This window comes from Papaver somniferum, unplaced genomic scaffold (genome assembly GCF_003573695.1).
Source record: "Papaver somniferum cultivar HN1 unplaced genomic scaffold, ASM357369v1 unplaced-scaffold_114, whole genome shotgun sequence".
In the NCBI taxonomy this organism is placed as follows: Eukaryota; Viridiplantae; Streptophyta; class Magnoliopsida; order Ranunculales; family Papaveraceae; genus Papaver; species Papaver somniferum.
This window is the reverse complement of record NW_020620381.1, coordinates 4,245,039-4,256,741: the sequence shown is the minus strand read 5'-3', so window position 1 is coordinate 4,256,741 and position 11,703 is coordinate 4,245,039. Positions and strand designations below refer to the sequence as shown.

At 33.9% G+C, this 11,703-nt stretch overlaps 1 pseudogene; it reads right to left on the bottom strand.

Moving 5' to 3' along the window:
• Positions 1 to 950: 950 nt before the first annotated feature.
• LOC113328871 lies at positions 951 to 3,382 on the bottom strand (annotated as a pseudogene).
• Positions 3,383 to 11,703: the final 8,321 nt, after the last annotated feature.

The following is an 11,703-nucleotide window of genomic DNA, read 5'->3' as shown; positions in this document are numbered from 1 at the left end:
GAACATGCAACGCAACCATCTGATGAAAATGCAATGCAGGCAGCAGATTGTGGTAAACCTGCAATGCAACCACTAACAATGGGAGATTGAACCTGGCAGTGGACATGAAAATGCACCTTTGTTAGTATTATAAATGAACCTTACTGCAATGCACCTTTCTTTTTATTTTTAAGTAGCATTTGAAATTTTCTATTTTTTTATTTCCAAATCAAAAATCCAAAACGACTTGGCGAAGCCCCGCGATTTCAAATCAAAATATGATAGTGGATTGCGGAGCCTCCCGGTGCATAGCACGGGCACAAAAGCTAGTTGTTCCGAAACTCCCAAAAGCCCACAAATAGCAAGCACTACTGCGCACTATGGTGTAAAAGGCGAGCGCCTTTGGGGCTTAAGCGCCAAAGGTGCACTAAGCGCTGGGCTGGTGCCTGGCAAAAAAAGGCGCCCAGGCGCCAAGTTATACTTCTTTCTGTCATCCTCTAAATTTCGGGCGCTCGTCTGGGACGCCTTAGGCGCCAAAGGCGCTAGATTTGACGGCTCGCCTTGCCTAGCGCCTTTTACAACATAGACTGCGCTATACAAAAAAAAAAAATAATGCTGCCAGAGATTGTGATAGACACAAATACATAAATGGGAGAAAACTACATTGAGTTACAAAGGTGTATGCAAAATTGTTAAATTACTGTTTTGAGAAAGTTATCCCACAATACAATTGTTTGAAATTTCGCTTAATTGTGTTCCCTAAACAACTCCTAAAAATATAAAGTAGAAATCACCTTGCATCTCTTTCCATTCCTGTTCCTTTGATTCGTTCCTCTGAAAAATTCAGCCTATCGTAACTGAAAATCTGAAAGACCATTCTCTAGAGCACGAACCAGGTTTTCAAAGCAAGTCTGTGTGGCCTTGGTCAGGCGAAGTAGCTTTTCATGTAAAGCCTCGAAGTCTTGGGATGATTAGACTTTGGGTGGATCATCTGATTTATCTTCTTTGAGATATGTTTGTAATTCCTGTTCTGCACATTGATGGAGCCTTTCCAACCCAGACTCAGCTTTACCTTGCGAGTAGTCAAGGAACTGTTTCTTTACATGTTCACTTGGAGGAAGTAATACCCATACGCATAAGTTCACTTTAGAACATGCCTGCGTTCGATGATCTGTAGCCAAGCATCTGTAATATACCCAAGCTGTGTCTCAGGCAAGCCATATCTGTCACTAAGCTTCGCTATATCCTCAGATTGTATTTTCTTCAAGCTTTCTACTGCCTTTAGCCTTGACTTCTGGTTTTCTGCAAATCTTTCGTAGTAAAACATATATCTATCCAAGTAATCTTTAGCCTTTTTCTTAATCAATTCTTCCTCACTATATGCTCCCTCTGCTTTTGCTTTCTTATAGACATTGCACGCATAAAAAACCCCTGTAGTCTGGCCATGCTTTTTCCAATCACCAAGACAGAGCTAGCAGAACTCAAATTTGCAATGGCATGTCATATCCAAGTTACGTTTTCAGATTCAGCAGTATTCTTCACGGCCCAGTTGTGCACAGTATCGCAGTCCACTGGACGATGTGCATCATCAAGACAAGTTATGTAAGCAACTGCAAATAACATCGTAGCTTGAACCAGGGACGGAACTACGTGTATTGCAGGGGTGGCTGCCGCCTCCCCTGAAATTTTCAAAACCTTAATTAGTGGTAGTCAGTTTCCCTGATTTTAGGGGAAAAATCCTATATCCGCCCCCCCAAATAAATTCTAAATGTATGAAAGGACAACTGGAAGATATTTTTTTTTGTTAAGAAAAATCTTGGAGATATTTCTACTAATTTGTTAAAATGTAGCGACGTGGGGAGTGGACGTATTTGAGTCCTACTAATCCTTTCTCCTAATAACACGTCTTGGGAGTTAGTTAATAATCTAAACACGTTTTAGAGTTATGGTTTATTAAATCCGTTGTTCATTTTAGTTCATTAAACCTTAACAATTACAATTATTGTGGTTTTTCATTTTCATGGTATACGTCCAGATCAAGAAAGTGAATGCGTAACTGAAGGTATTCATCTTACTTCTGTCTATCGCTTTAGTTGTTAACTAATTGAATTGGCAGGTAATATTCGGCATTATGAACTAGATTTTTTTTTTTCATTTTGAAACTTCGGATTTGTTTATTACTCTTATAAATGAGTGATTTTTCGATTGATTAGTTGATTGTCTTAAATATATTTAGGAACAGAAAAGTTCTTAATTTTTATCAAATAATTTTTTTAGTAATCTTTTAGGTTAGTTTTGTCCAAACAATTAGAAAAATCAATATATATTTTCCAAATATTTTCGACCTTGATCTGTAGTTAAAGTGACAAAATAGTTTAAGTGCTACACATTTTAATTCTTTCAAGAGGAAAACCACGAATGACTAAAAAATGCAGAATATATCCAGTTTGTGTGGATAGCTGGTTAGACCGGAGAATTAACTATGTATTCTCTTGTACATCTGAGTGATTGAATTTGTGCTTTGCTTCCATCACGACAAGAGTAGGACGGGTATTAAAATCGCTAGAAACTTTAGCATAACTTCAATTTTTGAGGATTTCCTTACATAAAAGGATATCATGTAACATATAAAATTAAATAGTTATAGTTTAATTTTGTTGTAAGGGATAAAAAAAATAGTTTAGTTCGCCTCCCTTATAAAAAAATTCTGGCTCCGTCCCTGGCTTGAACTACCCGCAACGAATTCAACAGCATTCTCACAGTCTAGACCAGGGCATCATTTGGTGTTTTTCCTATCTTCGATGTAAGATCTTAAAAATTAATGAGAATACTTCACCAATTCATTAACCATATCTTGGCCAACAGAGAACCCACAAGACCGTTCAGGACATCGCAACCTTAAACACCCAGGTCAGTCACTAATTTTTATGCTAACATATTGTGTCCAACACAATTTACAAAAGAGATGACCACAAGTAGTAGCACACAAACCATTGCGAGGGAACTCATCAAAGCATATCCTACACTTGATTATATTCTCCGTGTATTGAATCGGTATTACTTCAAACAACCCAACATCCTTGCGAACTTATTCTTCGTCGGCGAACCATGCGTCCTGCGCTTTATCAACATCCCAGTTGTAGCGTGGTAGCAAGATGGTTGCTATTGCTCTTGGAATGGAAAGAGTGGCACATGTCTTTGTAATATCTTCTTCTAGTAGCTTACGTATATCTTCCTTCGTTAATAGGGTATATGTTTTTTCCCGGCGATCATCATCGGATCTATCTGATTTTGAATCATCAAAACCTCCATACTCATCATCATCAAGAGTCTGTTTTACATCATCATCAGGTGTTTCATCTACGTCACTGTTAGAACTCAAGTACTCATCTTCTGAACCCATTATTCTTGACCTTAAACCAATCCTAGTTATCTATTTCATTAAAAATCTAAAACCAGAAAACCCCAATGTATAATCGATATAACTCTATATATATATGTGCTAATTTCCTGGAAAGACCTATTAAAATTCGGTATCTGTTATCTTGCAATAAATCTGATGTTATTTAGAAATTCCCTTTGTACCCCGGAGTTCAATAACTTAAAAACCCCACGCCATCTCTCACTCCACGTCGAGAGTTGCGGTCACCTCCCCTCCCATTAGCCGGTGAACAAAATTCTCGCTCCTGATTGGCTGAAAAGCAACTTATATCCCCTACATTTCGTGGCCGTGAATATTTAATAGAATTGGCTCGATCTGATGCTCCAAATCGCGTGATAGTTTAGCAGATTCTTACACCGCGTTTACATGATTTTAATAAAATCTGGCCCTCGGATTCAACCGGGTGATAATTTATCAGATTCTTACACCGCGTTTACATGATTTTAATAAAATCTGGGCCTTCGAAAAACAGAAAAAAAAAAACGTAAATGTTTATGTAGAAAAAAAAAATTGGGAAAGAATCCGTGAATTTCTGTGTTTAGAGAAATAATATATTAAAGTATCCAAAATCAATAATAAGATCTAAGAACTTCCAAAAATTCTATTTTAATTACGTTATCTTTGCGTGTCTATCATTAGCAGTTAAAAACTTTCAAAAATTCTATTTAAATTGTGGTATCTTTGCATGTCTATTCAATGGAAACAGACGCTATCCATATATAGATGATGCTAAAAAAATGTATAAAAATTTTTGGGAAAAATCTAAAAATTTCCATATAAAAAAAGATTAGATCATAGAATATAAAGAAATTGAAGATTTTCATCATGATATTTTAGTCTGAAAATCAAAGAACTTCCGAAAATATGGTTTGGAGATATAGTTTCGGCATGCATATGCATATAGCTTTTACTGTTAAGGATTTGCTTTCATACCAGTGTCTAAGGCGTATACGCTTAATTTCAGAAATAATCCTAAAAGTCCTAAATTTGCGTAACGTACTTAGCAATTTTGTTTAGTCTACTTAAGAAACAAACGTAGGACTTCTAACCTCATGTAGATTCTTGCCATTCCAATTAAATATGGACTCCATTTTAAGTATCGAAGATTTCTGTTATGCTATATTTGGAGATTCTTTCATAGAGTTTTCTTTTTTTAGTAAACGAGTGAATTTGGAATTTAATGGCAAAGGATGGAAGTTTATACGATATTATTGCGCGTCTATTCAATAAAAAAAGAAGGCAGTTTCGTGTAGTTTAGGTTAGAGAATATATATATATAACCTAAGCCAAAGCTCATGAATTTTCACGTTCAGACAGAATAGTTTGTTTTTTTTTTTTAAGAATCAAGCAATTATTTTCACGTCTATTCAATGGGTGAGAAGGAACATGGGGGAACAATGAAGATCCAACAACAAGGTTGGTAGCACTTTGTGTTTTAGTTTTTCTTTCTTTTTTTTTTGGTTAAATTATTAGCTGCCAGTTTAATGTTGATTGTATGTTTCTATTTAATCTGGGATTACACTGAATGACGTTGGAGCGAAGATTGTTTATGGCTTGCAAAACTTGCAACAAGAAAGTAGAGTATGTTTAGAGTGATGATGCCTGAGGTATAACAATATCAGTGGAGTTGTTTGGTGCATGGGATGATTTTTTTTATGGCTTAAAATTTATATGAAAGACATTGAACAGTTTGTGTTTCTTTTTTGTTGGGATTGAATCTTTTTTTAGGGTTTAAAATTTATATGCAAGACTTCAAACGATCTTTGGTTCTTTTCTATTAGGTTATATTTGAGCTCTTGGTATTTTAACAACATTTTTAGAGAAAATATTGTTGGAAATTTGTTTGGTTATTTACGATTTGCTTTCTTTAGAATATTGTTCTTTGGGTGCTAATATCCTGAGATCACTGCCAGTATGTGCAATCATTGTTCTTTGTTGTTTCAAAGTCAACAATTTTTTTGGGCGCAGTCATTGCCGGTATATGCGAATACTATTCTTTGCTGGTTTTTTAAGATTGTTTGAACTTCTGGGTATTAAGATTGACAAGCTTCCGTTTGGAAGAGGAGTTTCAGTTAAAAAGCTTCGACTCTGGGATATCAAATTCGGGATGGGTTTGCAGTAAAGGATAAAAATGATAGATAGCTGTTGGAGAAACTATAAAATAGTCCCACATAGCTAACTCCTTAGCCTAGATCTTAATATATAAGGTGTGGAGCGACTCCACTCATTGCCAATTGGTTTTGAGTTGGAAGCTCACACACTTCTAACATGGTATCAGAGCTAGGCATGTATGAGAGTGGAATGAGAAGTAGACCCAAAGGGCTGACCGTCCACCCGTACAGAGGTCCACGTTATAGTGGTTTAATCACCGTCTTACACGTGGAGCGGAGCATGTTGGATAAACTATAAAATAGTCCCACCTAGATCTTAATATATAAGGTGTGGAGCCACTCCACTCGTTGTCAATTAGTTTTGAGTTGGAAGTCTACACACTTTTAACAATAGCATGCAAGTGCTCAGATGTCGGGAAAATATGTTTTACGAAATGATTCGGTTTATTTAAGTTTAAGTGTACCTGGACATTGCAGGATGTAATGTATCTAGTACAACTACAAGATGAATTTTGGATAACAATGGTAGCAAGCTACCTTCTCTTTGATGAACAGACCCTAAACTTCAATTGAAGTCAAATTTGATTTTCATTACATAATTCAGGAGAGAGAATGATTGGCCTTTAATAGACCAACCCTTAACAGTTACATCAACGTCTAGAACAAAATCATAACTCAATCCTAGACTCGAGAAGGAACCCCTAGGATTAATACACCCAACTCAACTTAGTTACACCCACTCACTAGTTAATCAGAATTACAAGGTATGTGGAATGAATACCCTCTAAACATGACACAGGAGAGGAGTTATCACTGCTTGGTCGATTCTTTTGGAGTTATCACTAATCAAGGGATACTATGAACTTTTCATTCTTGAGTACTCCATTTATTTAAAGGATTAAGTATATGTGCCTGGTACAAACCCCAGATGGTAATCATCTTTCCTATAAATGGATACAACGAACTGTATAGATAAAAACAATAGAAGTTTGATAAATTTTGTTCCCGAGGGAGTAAGCACTACAAGAAAAACTGGATTAAGCAACCTGGCAGTTTTGGTTGGAAAAGCCCATATTGAATCGCTCTAACCCTTAGAGCGACTTAATTTGGTTCTCGCTCTTAAGTTGCAAAAGGTGGGATCTCTATAGGTCTAGAGCAGTTAGGCAATTGCTTTAATAATCAACCAACTATCATGTAGCATCTCCTTTGTTCATTGCTTCATAGCTAGACCGACTCACCTAGAGCAAGCAAAATAATCATCGCTTTAAAGCTAGACCGACTCACCTAGAGCAAGCAAATTAATCATCGCTTCATAGCTAGACCGACCTGCTTAGAACAAGCAAAATAACCATCGCTTTAGAGTTAGACCAACCATACTTGAGCAAGTAAAACGCCGATCTCTTCATAGAAAGACCAACCTAAACTAGAGAGTGAATTACCAATCGCTTCTTAGCTAGACCAAGTACCCTTTGAGCAATTAAAATACATTCTGATTGCTTCATAGCTAGACCAAGCAACCAACCAAATTTTTGTGCTCCAGGTTTTGAAAATTCGAAAATTAATTACAATTTAAAAATTAATACTGTAGGTAATTTCTAATTAAGATTTTATAATTATAATTATCCACTTCCAATTATAAAAGACTTTGAACCAAAATAAGAAAAACAAATTAAGTAGCCAACTTTATTATTTAATAAATTCAATTTACATAATCATTATTTTACAAAGAAAATGAAAAAATATATTTACAATCCCACTTTTTATTTTTTATAAAAATAATATAAAATACAATCTCCATCAACACAAAATTACAGAAATGAAATTCAATTTCTTAAAAGTAAAACTAAAATTATAATCCCATCAAAACCCAAGGACACAGCTGAAGCACCATCCATCCTGATTTGTAATCACTGGAGAAGCTTAAAAACAATAATCAGAGTGGTGCAGCTTAGTATCATCCTGATTTGCATTTTAGCTCTGATTTTGATTCGATAATAGCGTACTCATTCCAGATCTAGTTCCTTCAAAAAATGATAAACTTTGGTCTTGCATATAAACAAACAAGAAAATTCAAAGAAGAACTAACCGAAGGAAATAAAATTTAAACAAAAACAGGTTTAATAACTAAGACAAATTAATAAAATATGATTGGAGCAAACCTTACCTGATAATTTGTTTATTCCAAAGAAGATGAAAACAATCAGACACATTGAGAAAATCAAAAAATCCTAACACCACAACATTTTATACGGAGAGACATAGAGATACAGATCAATACAGAGGGGAGAAGAAACAAAACCTTAATACCTGACCACCCTACAATCAATCATTGTAGACAAAGAAAAATCTTAAAAATAAAATCTAAACTTTTAATGGATAAATAAATCCAATATTCAAGATCTATATAATTTCGTTTTCGTTTTAGAAAGATCTGAGACATAAAATATTCAATTGGATAAAGACTCGAACGCTATAATTTAGCTCCAGAGGTGTCTATTTTGATTGGAAACATGCTATTGATCAGGACATGTTGGTCTATAGACCCACATGATCTTGATATTTTAGCCAAATTTTGAAGTCTAGGCCACATAAACAAGATTTTTCTACTTAGAGCAGTTTCAAGTGTACATTAAAAAAATACACACTCGAAAAGAATCGAACGCTATAATTTAGCTCAAGAGGTGTCTATTTTTATTGGAAACATGCTAATGATCAGGACATGTTGGTATATAGACCCACAAGATCTTGATATTTTAACCAAATTTTGAAGTCTAGGCCACATAAACAAGATTTTTCTACTTAGAGCAGTTTCGAGTGTACATTCGAAAAATACACACTCGAAAAGACTCAAACGCTATAATTTAGCTCAAGAGGTGTCTATTTTGATTGGAAACATGCTAATGATCAGGACATGTTGGTCTATAGACCCACATGATCTTGATATTTTTGCCAAGTTTTGAAGCCTAGGCCTCATAAACACAAATTTTCTACTTAGAGCAGTTTCGAGTGTACATTCGAAAAATACACACTCGAAAAGACTCGAACGCTATAATTTAGCTCAAGAGGTGTCTATTTTGATTGAAAACATGCTAATTATCAGGACATGTTGGTATATAGACCCACATGATCTTGATATTTTATCCAAGTTTTGAAGCCTAGGCCTCATAAACACAATTTAGTTGTTATTACCTTAATACCTGACCACCCTACAATCAACTTGGTTTGAATGGAAGGTTCTATCCGTAGGATTGTGCATTTTTAGTTTTCTATTGGTTGGAATAATCTCATACGGATCAAGATATTCATCTTTTAAGTAAATTTGTGTCTTTGGATCAAGATATTTATCTTTTAAGCAGAGTTGTGTTTCTTTGATACAGGCATCCATATGTAAATAATTCTTAATGATTCATTATCAGTTTCCAATTTTAGTAATGCAATAATTTTTCTATATGTAGATTTAAGTTTATCGTGTGTAATTAATTAATAAGATAACTGTTAATTTAATTTTCAAATAAAATTATAATGGAATTCTAAGTGAATCAAAATTTGTTTCTTAGACGAGAGTCTTACATAAATTTTGATTTTTTGTCGAATCGGTCGTCAATGACGATATTTCCCATTCTTTTTATTTCTTAGTTTCTCATTTCCTCGTGCATTTCCATTCAATTGGTTCATTCGCATTCTTATCATTCAATCCAATTTTTTCATGTTATATTTATTTTAGGAGATGATATCTCTCCGCTTTATTTCAATCATATGTATTATCCAGGAGTTTGTCTATTTGAAAATCAATTACAATTATCAAATTTGTTTGCATCATTCTCACTCCCATAAGGTTACACAATTAAAGAATCATATATAGTCCTTGTTTTTTCTTTTAATTTACACCATAATTGTGTGAGCTAAAATATAATTTTACGATCCAAAAAGATGAGAAAGATCTCAGAAACGTTTGCTCCTAAAATTGAAATTAAAATGATCTAGGGGTTCTATTAAAACCTTAAAAATGTTAAAGTTATACCCTTCAAAGTATTTGATAAGTCGTTTTGTCTAAAAATCAGTGAAACTATGACAATTTTATCAATTTACCTATTTATTCTCGTCTATGGTGAACAATTAAAATCGTCTTGGCCATAGTGAATTCTTTGTTACGTGATGATTTGTATACTCGAGGCAAATTTTTTGTTGGATTATATGGGTTTAATTATATAGTTAACCTATTAATTCAAATCAAATTTCGGTCCACTTCATTTAGCTTTATTTCGATCCAATTGGAGTAGAGTTGTAGCTTAATTTCACATGTTATCTGTCAATATTACCCAACGTCAGTTGACCTCACTCAATTAATCACAGATTCCGTCGTTTTTTTCTGTTATCCATCGTTTTAACCGAACATTTATCGACCTTAGTCAATTTCATGTGCTATAAGTCAATCTTGTTTGATATGCTCGATCTCTTCGCTCATTTTCTCCTGGATTTCATCAGACGCTGATGTTTTTCTATTCAAACCGAATTTCCATCGCTTTCACTTATTTTTGCTTGTTATTTGTTAATCTTACCCAATTTTAATCCTCCTCCCTTAATTTCTCTCGGATTCCTTCGGTTTTCTAGTTATCCACCATTTTAATAGGGTGTCCATGCAACCTGTCATTATCAACTTTGTCTAGTATTGCTCCTCACTCAATTCCTCTAAATTCCCTAGGTTTATATTGGTATCAGGAAATTCAAACTGAATTTCCGTTAACTTTACTTGATTTCACTCGTTAGCCCTCATCTTATATGTAATAGGTCGGTCTAACTAAATCGCTCGGGATTCCATCGATTTTTCTAGTTATCATCGATTTAACCTAATATTCATTGACCTTTCTCAATTTCACCCGTTATCTATCAATGTTACCAATATTGCCCGAACTCACTCAAAAGAATTGGATTGAATATAAAGAATATGAAAGAATTAGTCGAAAAGAAATGAGTTAATAAAAGGAGAAAAAATTTAGCGAAATTAAAAGAAATCAACTAATCTTTCTTCATCATCAAAACATAAATTATTTTTTTTGAAAAAAAAAATCAAACCAGAATCGGTATATGTTCATGCTCTCATAAACCGATTTTGGGTTGATTTTTTCAATTCACAAAAAAAAACTCAGAATCGGCTTTTACACATGTACACAAAAAACCGATTTTTAAAAAAAAATCAAAAATAATTTTAATCATAATCGATTTGAAAATGAGTATGATTTCATACTCGATTTCAGTTCGCGTATAAATTTCATAATCATTTTGAGATCGAGTATAAAATCATACTTGTTTTGAAATTGTGTAAAATCTTACTAATACTCATTTTTACATCGGTATAACTAGAATAGGTTTACACGATGCACACATAAAAAAAAATTATTGACATTGCATAACAGGAATCGGTTTATAAAAGTGCTCATGTAATCCGATTCTAACAAAAAAAAATACAGAAAAATTGAGCATTTTTTATAATAACAATCGGTTTACTCGACACACATGTAAAATCCCATTCTAGCATTATACAACAACAATCGGTTTTTTACAAGTGCTATTGTAATCCAATTATGCTTCAGCGCAGCAGCAAGATACAAAGACATAACTAGTAACTTCATTCGATTGCATCAAACACCTTTACCATCATCACTTGAGCTCCTGCGGACACTTTCGTTTTCATCAAAAATAGTAAAACTAAAATTATGATCTATCTAAAATACAGTAAAACAAAACTTAAATCTATCTAAAATATAGTAAAAATTATGATCTGTATGACTTAATCTGACCAATAGAAACTAAAATCCATAATCGACCGCTAACAACACCAAAAAAAACTCATACGGATTGCCATTACAATCTTGATCCGTATGACATCAATATGACCAATAGGATCTAAAATGTATAATCGAAGGCTGTTAAATCAAAAAGAAAGCTCATACAGATTTCCATAGGAGACCAAAATGTTTAATCGACGGCTATCAACTCTAAATGAAAACTCATACGGATTGCAACTTTATCCAACGACCACAAGTTCGTTTTAAATTGGAAAAACTTTTTTGGCATCGAAGTTCAACTTGGTTTGAATGGAAGGTTCTATCCGTAGGATTGTGCATTTTTAGTTTTCTATTGGTTGGAATAATCTCATACGGATCAAGATAT